Here is a 15971-nt window from a genome sequence, read left to right on the forward strand (position 1 = left end):
GGTCGCTGGCTCGAGCAAGGGGTTACTACCCCATCTGCTGAAGGCCTGCGGTCAAGGCACATATGAGAAAGCAATCAGTGAACAACTAAGGTGTCACAACAAAAAACTGATGATTGATGCTTTTCATCTCTCTCCATTCCTGTCTGTCTGTCCGTATATAACCCTCTTTCTGACTCTCTCTCTCTGTAAAAAAAAAAACAAAAAACAAAAAACAACTTGTGTGAGAAAACTCATGAAACAAGAGGTTTGTGCAGTGATGGTTATTTTAGCAGAATATACAGTTTCCCTCAGGAGAGTATAATTGTTATAGATTGTTTGGTTTGGCAGGATTTGTTGACCTTGTTCAAAGAGATTATTAACTTTGAATGAAGTGTATTTGTTAGTAAATTTCATGCTGAATGATTTAGCCATTTTGGAGTCTGAAAAACCATTGTTTCTTTCTTTCTTTCTCATAATTTCTATAGAAATGTTTAGTTTTTCCTAAAATGATAATAATTTCTGATAATACAGTCTATGTTTATAAGAGGATATCTTACATTTGCCTTTTTATTTTGTCATGAATTATAATACCTGCTTTTTTTTTTAATTTTTATTTTATTTTATTTTTTTACAGAGACAGAGAGAGAGTCAGAGTGAGGGATAGACAGGGACAGACAGGATCGGAGAGATGAGAAGCATCAATCATTAGTTTTTCGTTGCGCATTGCGACACCTTAGTTCAGGGGTCTCAAACTCGCGGCCCGCGGGCTGCATGCGGCCCGCCGAACATTTTTGTGTGGCCCGCAGACTAATCCACGAAGTTCAAAATATTTTGGATAAAATTAAATAAGCCTAGGGGCCTACTTGTATTTTTCATTTCTCTAGCATCCTAGCTAGATATTAGCTTAGTTAACAGCAGTTGTGATGCGAACTACAGTTTCTGGTCGTTTTGTGACACTGAGTAAATTGCATGTACGATTGTGCTTGTTGTACTGATTTTTTTTTGTTTTCAACTGCAGTGAGAAAAGTGTTGCGTAACAGTTGCCTTTTGTAGACCTAGTGCGGCCCACCGAACGGCTGTGGTCTTGCTCTGCGGCCCACATGCTGAGTTGAGTTTGAGACCCCTGCCTTAGTTGTTCATTGATTGCTTTCTCATATGTGCCTTTACCATGGACCTTCAGCAGACCGAGTAACCCCTTGCTTGAGCCAGCGACCTTGGGTCCAAGCTGGTGAATTTTTGCTCAAACCAGATGAGCCTAGCTGGCAACCTCAGGGTCTCGAACCTGGGTCTTCCGCATCCCAGTCCGATGCTCTCTCCACTGTGCCACCGCCTGGTCAGGCAATACCTGCTGTTTTTATGACTTAGAATTGTTGAAACACCATTGAGAACTGTTTGCTTACCATCAAAATAGGCAATTCCCTTAAGCAACCATATCCATACCCAGGCTTTACTCAGTTACTGTGAAAGAGCATGTTTTTTGTTTGTTTGTTTTTTAAGGCCAAGGAAGCTATCCAAGAATTTTGTGAAAAAGGCTGAGACTTGACCTTAGTAGAGTGTATAGGGAAGATGTCTTTTTTGTTTTGTGTGGTGAAAAGTGGTTTTTCATCCAAACATTGCCCTGATTTTTTTTTTTTTACCATTGAACTTTTTTATTAAAAATGTATAGCGATTTTAACCTTTTCAAATGTTATTTTTGGTAGACTTTTATTTTCAGTATTATCTTGAGATAAGATGAGTAAGAGATTTAGATTTCAGGACAAATCTTTGCTTTGGGATTTAACAATGAGATGTAATAAAAACACAAAACAGAAGAGCCACTCATAATTTTGTCATGAAAACTGTAGTCAAATACATTTAGAATGCTTTATTTTAGAGTATTCATTGGAGTTGAACTTTTTTTTTTTTTTGTATTTTTCTGAAGCTAGAAACGGGGAGAGACAGCCAGACAGACTCCCGCATGCACCCGACCGGGATCCACCCGGCACACCCACCAGGGGCGATGCTCTGCCCACCAGGGGGCGATGCTCTGCCCCTCCGGGGCGTCGCTCTGCCGCGACCAGAGCCACTCTAGCGCCTGGGGCAGAGGCCAAGGAGCCATCCCCAGCGCCCGGGCCATCTTTGCTCCAACGGAAACTTGGCTGCGGGAGGGGAAGAGAGAGACAGAGGGGGAGGGGTGGAGAAGCAGATGGGCGCCTCTCCTGTGTGCCCTGGCCGGGAATCGAACCCGGGACTTCCGCACGCCAGGCCGACGCTCTACCACTGAGCCAAGCGGCCAGGGCCTGGAGTTGAACTTTTTTGATAGCTTCCTCAGGTAAACAGAAAGCCATTAGAGGAAGGCCTTTTATGGATAAATTTCATTATCCCTTCTAAAGTGACCTTGCACAAGGAAATTAAATATAGTAAGGATTATAGTGATGGAAGCTTGACTTGGTATTGAACATTTTGTAATTGCTAGCAACTGAACTTTTAGATAATCTGATCAATGTCAGTGGTTCTTGAGCATAGTTCATGTATTTATTCATTTATATAATGTGTTTTTATTGAACTACTCAGGCATTTGAGATACAGTGTGGAGCAAAATCTGACATGATACTGTCTCCCATGGAACCTGTGGTCTGATAGAGAAAATAGATATTAATATTAAACATATTAATATTAAAATTAAAAGGGACAGTGCTCTATTGGCAGCATTTGGCTGTAGGATATCTCACAGGAGGTTCTCCGCTCCCAGACAGGGTCCCTGGGCTTCTTGTTATGTCAGGTGCAGCAGCCGGCACCACAAGAAGGTGAAGAGCTTTCCTAAGGATGACTCCTCCAAGGCTGTCCACTTCATAGCCTTCCTGGGCTGCAAGGTTGGCATGACCCACATCATGCAGGAGGTCAATAGGTCAGGATCCAAATGGACAAGAAGGAACTTGTGGAAGCTGGGACCATGGTGGAGACATTGCTCATGGTGGTTGTGAACATTGTGGGATATGTGGAAATACCCTGAGGCCTCTGTACCTTCAAAACCATCTTTGCTGAGCCTATCAGTGATGAGTGCAAAAGGCGCTTCTTCTGTAAGAACTAGCATAAATCTAAGAAGAAGTCCTTCGCCAAATACTGCAAGAAGTGGCAGGATGACAATGGCAAGAAGCGGCTGGAGAAGGACTTCAGTGGCATGAAGAAGTACTGCCAAGTCATCCGTGTCATCGCCAACACATAGATGCGCCTGCTTCCTCTATGCCAGAAGGCGGCCCACCTTATGGAGATCCAAGTGAATGGAGGCACAGTGGCCAAAAAACTGGACCAGTCTCATGAGAACAGCAGGTCCTTGTGAACCAGGTGTTTGGACAGGACGAGATGATCACTGTCATTGGGGGGACTTAGGGCAAAGGCTACAAAGGGGTCACTGGCACACCAAGAAGCTTCCCGTAAGACCCACTGAGAGATGCACAATGTTGCCTGTATCAGGGCATGGCATCTTGCCCAGGTGGCCTTCTCTGTGACCCAGGCTGGGCAGAAAGGCTACCATCACCGCACTGAGATCAACAAGATCTATAAGATTGACCAAGGCTACTTCATCAGGGACAGCAAACTGATCAAGAACAATACCTCCATCAATTACAACCTGACAAAGATTATCAACCTTCTGGGTTTCTTTGTCCACAGTGATGAAGTGACCAATGATGACTTTGTCGTCATTCTTTGTGGTGAGAACTGAGAAGCAAGTGTTTACCTACTACAGGTCCTTGCTGGTGCAGACCAAATGGTGGGCCCTGGAGAAGAATGACCTTAAGTTTATAAACAGCACCTCCAAGTTTGGCCATGGCTGCTTCCAAATAGTGGTGGAGAAGAAAGCTTTCATGGGACCACTTACGAAACACCAAATTGCAAAGGAAGAAGGAGCCTAATGTCAGGAACAGATTGTGCAGCTGGTGAACTCTTCAATAAAAATTATTTTCCAATGCAGGGGGAAGTTAGTTACACTTGCGGTGGCTATATAAGTGATGATATTAGTAAAGTTTGACTGGATTAGAAATGCATCCTCAAGAAATGATTTGAAGGAAGAGTAGGTGTTGGCAAAGAGAGGAGGGATGGTTGTCCAGGCGGAAGGAACAGAAGGTGCTAAGGCCCTGTGATAGAAGGGAAAATAGTGGAATAAGAGACCTGATTAAGGCTTGAGATGGCCTGAGAAGTGAAAACTATGGGGAGAAGGAACACAGTTTGAGGTGGAGAGATAGTCTTGCCCTTGCAGGTTTTTACAGGTCATGTTAAGAGTTTTTGCCTTTGACTGCGGCTGGTTGGCTCAGCGGTAGAGCGTCAGCTTGGTGTGTGGAAGTCCCGGGTTCGATTCCTGGTCAGGGCACCCAGGAGAAGCACCCATCTGCTTCTCTACCCTTCCGCCTCTCCTTCTCTGTCTTTCTCTTCCCCTCCCGCAGCCAAGGCTCCATTGGAGCAAAGTTGGCCTGGGCACTGAGGATGGCTCCATGGCCTCCACCTCAGGCGCTAGAATGGCTCCGGTTGCAATAGAGCAACACCCCAGATGGGCAGAGCATCGCCCCCTGCTGGGCATACCAGGTGGATCCTGGTCGGGCGCATGCTGGAGTCTGTCTCTGCCTCTGTGCTTCTCACTTCAGAAAAATACAAAATGAAAAAAGAGTTTTGCCTTTATTTTAAGAGGAATAAGGAACCATTAAAGGGTTTTAAGCAAGAAAGGAGAGGGTCAGATTTGCTTTTTGATGAAAACACTTATTACTACTAGGCAGAGAATAGATTGAAGAGGATAGGTATCATAAGAAATGCAGGGGAACTCGTTAGGAAGCTAGTCCAGTTTGATGAGATGATGATGGCTTACTTATCTGAGTGGTATTGCTGGAGAAAATACAAAGGAATTAATTCAAGAGTATTTAGGAGGCATAGATAGCAGAATTTGGTAATGGGTAGACGATGAAGGGGCCAAGGAAGAGAGGCCTGCTAGGTTTCTGGCTTAAGCATCTTAGTGCCCCTCACTGAGAAAAAGAGTACTGAAAGAGACAATTTTTTTTAAAGGAAGATCATGAATTAGGTGTTAGAAACATAGAACTTGAAGTAACTTCTGTAATAGCCAAAAGGTGATAGTCAAAAGGAGATGTCTTAGTGAAGGAGATAACTTATTGCTCAGATTTATCAATAGATATACCTTCTTACTGTGTTTGGTTTACTATTATTTTGTTTGTAAGGTATAAATAAATATATATGTGGGAATTGCTTTTTCATTCTGGTATGCTTATAAATACTTTTCCTATCTTTTAGGTTTTTATTTGTTGTTTTTTGTTTTTTATTTTGAGAGAGAGAGGATGGGAGAGAAAGAGAAGGAGGTGAAAGAGAGAATGAGGAGCATCAACTTCTAGTTGCTTCATTTTAGTTGTTTAATGATTACTGCTTGTATGTGCCTTGATGGGGTGGGTCTTAAGCCAAGCACATGACTCCTTGCTAAAGCCAGCGACCTTGGGATCATGTCTATGATCCCATGCTCAAGCTAGTGACTCATTGCTTAAGCTGGCAAGCCTGTGTTCAAGCCGGTGACCTCGTGCTCTCGCCTGTAACCTCACACTCTCAGAACCTGAAACTTCAGCGTTTAAGGTGGACACACTGTTGTGTTACCACTGGTCAGGCTCAGTTGTTTTTTTTTTTAATTGTTTTTTTTTTTTTTTACAGAGACAGAGAGTGAGTCAGAGAGAGGGATAGACAGGGACAGACAGACAAGAACGGAGAGAGATGAGAAGCATCAATCATTAGTTTTTCATTGCGCATTGCAACACCTTAGTTGTTCATTGATTGCTTTCTCATATGTGCCTTGACCGTGGGCCTTCAGCAGACCGAGTAACCCCTTGCTGGAGCCAGCGACCTTGGGCTCAAGCTGGTGAGCTTTTGCTCAAACCAGATGAGCCCGTGCTCAAGCTGGTGACCTCAGGGTCTTGAACCTGGGTCTTTTGCATCCCAGTTCGACGCTCTATCCACTGTGCCACCGCCTGGTCAGGCTTTAAAAATTTTTTTTTAATGTTTATTTTATTGATTTTAGAGAAAGAGGAAAAGAGAGAGAGAGAGAGAGAGAGAGAGAGACAGACGGAGATGACAGTAACATTGACCTCTTCCTGTATGTGCCCTGACCAGGGGTTGAACTGACAACCTCTGTGCTTCAGCATGATGCTTTAGCCAGCTGAGCTATTTGGTCAGGACCAGGCTGTTAAAAAAAAAATTATTGATTGATTTTAGAGAGAAAGGGAGAAACATCAGTTTGTTTTTCCACTTATGCATTTATTGGTTGACTCTTGTGTGTGCCCTGACTTGGGGATCAAACTCATAACCTTGGTGTATTGGGACAATGCTCAAACCAACTGAGGTACCTGTCCAGGGCTCTTTTACGTTTTCTATGTGATGGTGTATACTGTACTTTTAACCAAAAGGTAGGTTTTGAGTAATACTTGCTGAATGATTAATTTCATGAATAATTTTAATGCTTTCTAGAAATACTGTTCTCCTGCTTTTTTATATATATATATATGTATATATATATATATGTATATATATATATGTATATATATATATATATATAAATTTGTGTTGGCAAATAAGTAAGGCTGCTTTATTTTTTATTTTTTACAGGGACAGAGAGAGGGATAGACAGGGACAGACAGGAACGGAGAGAGATGAGAAGCATCAATCATCAGTTTTTTGTTGTGACACCTTAGTTATTCATTGATTGCTTTCTCATATGTGCCTTGACCGCGGGCCTTCAGCACACGGAGTAACCCCTTGCTCGAGCCAGCTACCTTGGGTCCAAGCCGGTGAGCTTTGCTCAAACCAGATGAGCCCGCGCTCAAGCTGGCGACCTTGGGGTCTCGAACCTGGGTCCTCTGCATCCCAGTCCGACGCGCCTGGTCATGCAAGGCTGTGCCACCGCCTGGTCATGCAAGGCTGCTTTATTAATCGATATGTGCTCTTTATTAATCGTATACCCTCTACCTCACAATCCCTACTCCTACCATATTCCTGTTATTCTTATTCTAGAATTTTTTAAAATGTTAAGACAAAAATGACTTTATTGCTCAGAAGCATGTGTTACTTAGTGGTATCAAACTAGACAGGAAATTAAAAACAACTCTGCATGCTATTATTAGCTTTGAGTATATTGTTCTATATGCTAGTTGGTTTATAATTTGATGAAAGTAGCACATCTGTACATTATTTGTTTTTTTTTTGGATTTGACAAGATGTTTTTGTACATTATTTGTTTTTAAAAAATTAAAATATATTGAGTTTCTTTCTTTTTTTTTTTTGTATTTTTCTGAAGCTGGAAACGGGGAGAGACAGTCAGACAGACTCCCGCATGCGCCCGACCGGGATCCACCCGGCACGCCCACCAGGGGCGAAGCTCTGCCCACCAGGGGGCGATGCTCTGCCCCTCCAGGCTACCACTCAGCCAACCGGCCAGGGCCTGTTTTTTTTTTTGTTTTTTTTTATAGCTAAGTTGCCTTCATTTCTATTTAGCAGATGTTTATTTGAAGGGATTTGTATGCCAGTCTTTTAAAATTTACCCTGCTGGAGCCCTGGCCGGTTGGCTCAGCGGTAGACCGTCGGCCTAGCGTGCGGAGGACCCGGGTTCGATTCCCGGCCAGGGCACACAGGAGAAGCGCCCATTTGCTTCTCCACCCCTCCGCTGCGCTTTCCTCTCTGTCTCTCTCTTCCCCTCCCGCAGCTGAGGCTCCATTGGAGCAAAGATGGCCCGGGCGCTGGGGATGGCTCTGTGGCCTCTGCCTCAGGCGCTAGAGTGGCTCTGGTCGCAACATGGCGACGCCCAGGATGGGCAGAGCATCGCCCCATGGTGGGCGTGCCGGGTGGATCCCTGTCGGGCGCATGCGGGAGTCTGTCTGTCTCTCCCTGTTTCCAGCTTCAGAAAAATGAAAAAAAAAAATTTACCCTGCTGGAAGTTTGATTCACTCAGCTGACAGCTTTATTTTTCTTTCCTCAAAAGCCAGAGCTAGGCCTAGAGGAAGGAAAGGAACATATGCTGGAGCCAGAGGTGGTTGTTGTATAGGCCCATGGGGGGTGCATGTTTAGAAGCTTTGCAGTTGGTTGGCCTGGATCTGTCAAAACACAGGTTGGTCAACTCTAGCTGTACAATAGTTTATTTGTGTACTTCTGAGTAGTGATTCCTGGGAATGAATGTAATATGAGTATAGTTTGGAATATTGTTGTATAGATTGCTAGGAGAGGGTAAAAAGCATTTCTTAGAGCTGATGTTCATGTTTTCAGACCTAAAAGCTGTGAGATAGTGTGGTATAGCGGAAAGAGCACTGGATTGGGAGTCAGGAAACTTCAGTTTTTTAGGTTTTTAAAAAACTTTTAAATTATTTTTATGGTTGTAAAATAAACATAAAATTTCTATCTTAACCGTTTTTAACTGTACAGTTCAGTGTTTTTTAAGTATGTTCATATCATATCATAAGTACCATCATTACCACCATCCATCTTGAGAACTCTTGCATCTTGCAAAACTGAAACACTACCTTGGCTAGTTGGCTCAGTGGATACAGCATCGGCCCCACATATGGACATCCTGGGTTTGATTCCCAGTCAGGGCACACGAGAAAAGAGACCATCTGCTACTCTCCGCCCCCCCTCCCCTCCTCTTCCCTCCTCCCCATTCCTTTCTGCAGCCAGTGCCGCAACTGTTTGAGCATTGATCCTGGGACGCTGAGAATGGCTTACTTGGTCCAAGCGCATTGGCCTTAGGTGCTAAAAATATATATAGCTGAATTGATTTGAGCATCGGCCCAAGACAGGGGTTGTGGGGTAGATCCTGGTCCAGGTGCACATGGGAGTCTGTCTCACTATCTCTCTTCCTTTTGCTTGGGAAAGAAAAATAAAATAAAACCGAAACACTATGTTTATCAACCAGTAACTCCCCCATTTTGCCTTCCTCAGCCCCTGATAATTATTCTACTTTCTGACTCTGATTTTGATTACTTTTAGGACTTTATATGAGTGGAATCATACAGTATTTGTGTTTTGATTGACTTACTTCACTTAGCCTGATGTCCTCAAGATTCACCCATGTTGTGATATGTGTCAGAATTTCCTTCCTTAAGGGCCAAATACTATTCCATTGATCTGTATGTACCACATCTTGCTTATTCATTCATTGGTCTACTTGGGTTGCTTTTACATTTTTGCTATTATGAGTAATATTGTTAGGGACATGGCTGTACAAATATCTCTTTGAGACTTTCAGTTTTTTTTTCTTTTATTTTTTTGTGACAGAGTGGGACAGATAGGGACAAACAGGCAGGAATGGGGGAGAGAGATGAGAAGCATCTGTTCTTCATTGTGGCTTCTTAGTTGTTCATTGATTGCTTTCTCATATGTGCCTTGACCTGGGCTGCTACAACAGAGTGAGTGACCCCTTGCCCAAGCCAGCAATCTAGGGCTTCAAGCCAGCGACCTTTGGCTCAAGCTAGTGACCATGGGGTCATGTCTATGATCCCACGCTCAGGCCAGCAACTCTGTGCACAAGCTGGATGAACCCGCGCTCAAGCTGGTGACCTCGGGGTTTCGAACCTGGGTCCTCTGCATTCTAGTCCAACACTCTATCCACTGTGCCACCACCTGGTCAGGCTTTCAGTTCTTTTGAATATGTACCTAGAAGTGGAATTGATGGACCACATAGTAATTCTAATTTAAAATTTTTTAGGAACTGCCATGTTATTGTCCACAGTGGCTCTACTGTTTTACATTATCACCAGAAATGCACAAGGGTTCCACTTTCTCCACATTCTCATCAACATTTGTTATTTTCTGTTTTGATAGCCATTCTAATGGGTATGAGGTAGTATCTCATTGTAGTTTTGATTTTTATCTCTTTAATGATTAGTGATCTTGAGCATCTTTTTCTGTGCTTATTGGCTAATTTTAAATCGTTAGAGAAATGTCCATTCAAGTCTCTTGTCCATTTTAAAATTGGATTATTGGTTTTTTTATTGCTGAGTTTAAGTTCTCTCTATATTGTGGCTATTAACCCATTATCAGGTAATACCTATTCCACATCTGAGTATTTATCCAAAGGTAATGAAAGCAGTATATCTACATAAAGACTTATAAACAAATAGTCATAGTAGCTTTATTGGTAATAGCTAAATTGTAGAAATAGCTCATGTGTCCATCAATAGATATACAAGTGAACAAATATTGGTATGTTCATATAATGGAATACTGGTCAGTAATTAAAAGGAAAGAACTGTTGATACTTAATAACATGGATGGATCTCAGAATAATTAGGCTAAGTGAAAGAAGTCAGACTAAAGAGGAACACATATTGTATGATAGCACTCATCAAAATTCTTGGAAATATAAGCTAATCTACAATGACAGAAGATAGATGATTAATAGGTGTAGGGGATAAAGATAGGAGTGGAATGGGTTACACAGGGACATGAGGAAACTTTGGAGGTTGATGGAAGTGTTATCTTGATTATGGTAATGGTTTTTTATATATATATATATATATATAAATGTATGTTAATTGAGTTGTATATGTTCAATAGGTCCAGTTTATTTTATATCTTTTATATCTCATCTGTAATGGAACTGGCGGAGTGGTAGAGTGAGTGGAGCATGGTAGTCTTTCATGCTTTCTAATAAAATACTTATATAAATCTCATATAAATCATTTTTTTGAGGTCCATTAGTTATTTTGTTCTTTTTACTGTCATTCTTCTCATGTTAGATTTTTCAGTTTAAGGGCAGATGCTATGTTTTATTGGATTTTATGTGTTCTAGCAAAGTTGGTAAGAACTTAGTGACGTTTCTGAAACCTAATAGAATAAAAAGGCTATACTTTAGAGATACCTATATTCTTGGGCTAGAATTCTGACATTTTATATAATCTAAAGCAATAACATTTTAAACATTTGGAATGTACTACACTCACCACTGATGTGTGAGTTCCTGTTTGCCTGAACATTCTTGAATACTTACTTTATGTTTCACTGAATATATAAAGATTATGTTTAGATTAAAAAAGGAATTGAATCACCTGAATTGAATTTTATCTAGTTAAGGCCTTAGTGAGAAGTAAAATGCTATAAAAATTATGGAAATATAATTGATATGTGGTGGGTTAAAAATTTATATTGCTTAATTGGATTGTAATTTGTTACTTCTTGGTATTTTTGGGGTGGGGATGGGGAAGACAGGCAGACATGAAGGGAGAGAGATGAGAAGCTTCAGCTTGTAGTTTCGGCACTTTTCGTTGTTTATTGATTGCTTCTCATATGTGCCTTGACTGCAGGGCTCTAGCCGAGCCAGTGACCCCTTGCACAAGCCAGCGACCTTGGGCTTCAAGTCAGCGACCTTTGGGCTCAAGCCATTGACCATGGGGTCATGTCTATGATCCCACACTCAAGCCAGCGACCCCATCCTCAAGCCAGGGACCTCGGGATTTCAAACCTGGGTCTTCTGCGTCCCATACCGATGCTCTACCTACTGCACCACTGCTTCGTCAGGCAACCTTTTATTCTTTATGAAGTGTTCTTGGTTGGGAGAAACAATTTCTTAGAATTGAGCATACTAGAAAATGCAATAGATTTCTAAGCATTTTTATAGCATATAACTTGAACAAATTTTTTTTTTTTTGTATTTTTCTGAAGTTGGAAATGGGGAGGCAGTCAGACAGACTCCCGCATGCGCCCGACCGGGATCCACCCGGCATGCCCTCCAGGGGGTGATGCTCTGCCCATCTGGGGCGTTGCTCTGTTGCAACCAGAGCCATTCTAGTGCCTGAGGCAGAGGCCACAGAGCCATCCTCAGCGCCCAGGCCAACTTTGCTCCGATGGAGCCTTGGCTGCAGGAGGGGAAGAGAGAGAGAGAGAGAGAGCGCGCGGAAGGAGAGGGGGAGGGGTAGAGAAGTAGATGGGTGCTTCTCCTGTGTGCCCTGGCCAGGAATCGAACCCGGGACTCCTGCACACCAGGCCGACGCTCTACCACTGAGCAAACCGGCCATAGCCTAACTTGAACAATTTTTTAAGGTCAGGAACTAAATAGAAGGCTTAATAAAATACAACCTATGACAGGATCCTGGAATTATTATCAACTACTAATTAGTCTCACTCTGACTATATTTCTCACTTTAATTTTCATGTTTGCGTATTCATTTATTCCTTCACAAAACACCCAAGGCAGCTTAGTAGCTGTTCTTTGTAATCACTGTGCTTTTAGTGAGGTCTTTTTCTTTGGCCATATTTAATGAATAAACACAAGTAAGTTTGATAAAACTATATTTGTAACCGAGAAGACATTCTTCAAAGTAGTGAATCTACTGACTGAACGTACTTTACTATGTCTTTCTTTTTTCTTTTTTTTTTTCTTTTTTTTTTGTATTTTTCTGAAGTTAGAAGCAGGGAGGCAGTCAGACAGATTCCCATATGCGGCCGACTGGGATCCACCCAGCATACCCACCAGAGGGTGATGCTCTGCCCATCTGAGGCGTTGCTCTGTCTCCACCAGAGCCATTCTAGTGCCTGAGGCAGAGGCCATGGAGCTGTCCTCAGTGCCCGGGCCAACTTTGCTCCAGTGGAACCTTGGCTTTGGGAGGAGAAGAGAGAGACAGAGAGGAAGGAGAGGGGGAAGGGTGGAGAAGGAGATGGGCGCTTCTCCTATGTGCCCTGACCAGGAATCGAACCAGGGACTTCCACACCAGGCCGTCGCTCTACTGCTGAGCCAACTGGCCAGGGCCTACTATGTCTTATTTCTGTCTTAACTGTTGGGTTTCTTAGCTATGCCTTTGGTTAGTAGTGCTGTATAAAATAAGGAGTTAAGAGAAAGATTTGAGTCTAAATGCTTGGGTTAGGAAAAGATGTTCTGTGGGTTTTTTTGTATTTTTCTTAAGGGAGAAGCAGGAAGGCAGAGAAACTGACTCCCGCATGCGCCAGACTGGGATCCATCCAACAAACCCACTAAGGCAGGGGTCCCCAAACTACGGCCTGCGGGCTGCAGGCGGCCCCCTGAGGCCATTTATCCTGCCCCTGCTGCACTTCCAGAAGGGGCACCTCTTTTATTGGTGGTCAGTGAGAGGAGCATAGTTCCCATTGTAATACTGGTCAGTTTGTTGATTTAAATTTACTTGTTCTTTATTTTAAATATTGTATTTGTTCCCGTTTTGTTTTTTTACTTTAAAATAAGATATGTGCAGTGTGCATAGGGATTTGTTCATAGTTTTTTTTTTAACTTTTTTTAAAAGATTTTATTCATTTTTATTGGGGGAGAGAGAGAGAGAACAGGGGAAGGAGCAGGAGCAGGAAGCATCAACTCCCATATGTACCTTGACCAGGCAAGCCCAGTGTTCCGAACTGGCAACCTCAGCATTCCAGGTTGACGCTTTATCCACTGCGCCACCACAGGTCAGGCCAAGTTTTTTTTTATAGTCCAGCCCCCCAACGGTCTGAAGGACAGTTGAATTGGTCCCCTGTGTAAAAAGCTTGGGGACCCCTGCACTAAGGGATGATGCTCTGCTCATCTGGGCTGTTGCTCTGTTGCAACCGGAACTATTTTGGTGCCTGAGGTGAGGCCATGGTGCCATCCTCAGTGCCCAAGCCAGCTCGCTTCAATGGAGCCCATGATTGTGGGAGAGGAAGAGAGAAATAGAGAGAAGGGTGAGGGGGAAGGGTGGAGAAGCATGTGGTTGCTTCTCCTGTGTGCCCTGACCGGGAATTGAACCTGGGATATCCACATGCCAGGCCAATGCTCTACCACTGAGCCAACCAGCCAGGGCCTTGTTTGTTTGTTTTTTCTTTTAGCGAGAGAGAGATAGGGACAGACAGGAAGGGAGAGATGAGAAGAATCAACTCTTTGTTGTGGCACCTTAGTTGTTCATTGACTGCTTTCTCATATGTACCTTGACTGTGACTTGACTGGGGGACTACAGCCAAGCCAGTAAGTCCTTGCTCAAACCAGCGACCTTTGGCCTCAAACCAGTGACCATGGGGTCATGTCTATGATCCCAAGCTCAAGCTGGCTGAGCTCGTACTCAAGCTGGCGACCTCCGGTTTTTGAACCTGGGTCCTCAGAATACCAGGCTGACACTGTCCACTGCGCCACTGCCTGGTCAGGCAAGATGTTGTTAAATCATGAATTCCCTTAGGATGTGGTTTGAAAAATATTGCCTCATAAAATAGAAGCATGAGAAGAAGCAGTGACTTCAAGAATAGAACTGTTGAATAAAAATTTTCAGTGTTTCAAAGCATAAAGTGTTACCAGTGAAACCATTTCAAATGACCTAAAGTGAAGGAAAAAGTGTAAATTGCACTTTCTTAAAATCTGAAAAACATAGCTAAATTTTATTTATAAACTTTGTGTTATAAATTTACTTTCAGGAAGATTTAAGATTGGCTCTGTGAAGTTGAACAAAACTTGACCTACTAAAGGCATGTTGAAATGTAATCTATTGAGTTGATTATGAGTGTGTTTTTTCCTGTTGTTTTTTTTTCCCCAAAATGACAAATTGTGAATTCTTGATGATGAAGAATTGAAATTAGGATTTTTGCAGATAAACTTCTTTAAGATATAATATATAAATGTATTCTATTAGGAAGTATATAGAATCTGTTTTGGCTTTTACTTTTCATTGATTTTAATAGGAAGTGTCTTCATTTGATTCATTTATTCTGCTTATTTCTCTGCTATTCTAGGTCATTAGAAATTTTATTTTGATAGTCCTTTCTGTGCTGGATTCTCAGAAGTTAGTCCCTTGTAAAACTGATATAGCTGACATTGTTTAAAGTGTTAGTTGCTGCCTGACCTGTGGTGGCGCAGCGGGTAAAGCGTCAACCTGGAAACGCTGAGGTTGCCGGTTCAAAGCCCTGGGCTTGCCTGGTCAAGGCACATATGGGAGTTGATGCTTCCAGCTCCTCCCCCCTTCTCTCTCTCTGTCTCTCTCTCCTCTCTAAAAATGAATAAATAAAAAAAATAAATAAATAAAAAATAAAGTGTTAGTTGCTGTATGTAATAAAAAATAAAGGACAACTAGCTAAAATATATGCAAAGTTCTTGTGCATATGTTTGAGGAGAGATTATTGCCACAGGAGAAAACTTACAGCATTTTATTTTATTTTTTACAGGGACAGAGAGAGTCAGAGAGAGGGATAGATAGGGACAGACAGACAGGAACAGAGAGATAAGAAGCATCAATCATCAGTTTTTCATTGCGACACCTTAGTTCATTGATTGCTTTCTCATATGTGCCTTGACTGCAGGCCTTCAGCAGACAGAGTAACCCCTTGCTCGAGCCAGCGACCTTGGGTCCAAGCTGGTGAGCTTTTGCTCAAGCCAGATGAGCCCGCGCTCAAGCTGGCGACCTCTGGGTCTTGAACCTGGGTCCTCGGCATCCCAGTCCGACGCTCTATCCACTGTGCCACTGCCTGGTCAGGCTAAAAAATTTATTTTTCAGTTACAGTTTACATTTAGTATATTTTATCTTATTTTTAAAAGTTTATTTATTGGTCTTAGAGTAAGGGAGAGAGAGAGACAGGAACATCGATCTGTTCCTGTATATTCCTGAGTAGGGATCAAACCGGCAACCTCTGCACTTCTGGATGATGCTCCAACCAATTGAGCTATCCTGCCAGGGCACATTCAGTATATTTTACTGTATTTCCCCATGTATAAGATGATCCCATATATAAGACGATCCCATGTATAAGACGAACCTTAATTTTGGGGCCCAAAATTTGAAAAAAATGTATTACATGAAGTTATTGAACTCAAATTTTACTCATCATAAAATTCATACAACTCATCACTGTCAAAACTCCCATCCATTAGCTTGTCCTTATCTGTGTCTGATGACAAATCAATGTCTTCAACAATGAATGCAAAAACAAGCGCGAAAATGCGGGAAATGCAAGTAAAAAATACTACAATCCCTGTATAAGGCGCATGCAGTTTTTAGACGCCAAAGTTTTTGGGAAAAGGTGCA

The 15971-nt window shown here is 42.5% G+C and overlaps 1 protein-coding gene and 1 pseudogene across 1 annotated transcript in view; both read left to right on the forward strand.

Annotated features, from left to right (window-relative positions):
• TMCC1 (transmembrane and coiled-coil domain family 1) overlaps window positions 1–15971 on the forward strand; it is a 265968-nt gene that overhangs the window by 31912 nt on the left and 218085 nt on the right. The window lies entirely within an intron of this gene.
• The window catches only part of LOC136382522 (large ribosomal subunit protein uL3-like), a 61549-nt pseudogene that overhangs the window by 18174 nt on the left and 27404 nt on the right, over window positions 1–15971 (forward strand).

Source organism: Saccopteryx leptura, chromosome 10, assembly GCF_036850995.1.
Source record: "Saccopteryx leptura isolate mSacLep1 chromosome 10, mSacLep1_pri_phased_curated, whole genome shotgun sequence".
Taxonomy (NCBI): Eukaryota; Metazoa; Chordata; class Mammalia; order Chiroptera; family Emballonuridae; genus Saccopteryx; species Saccopteryx leptura.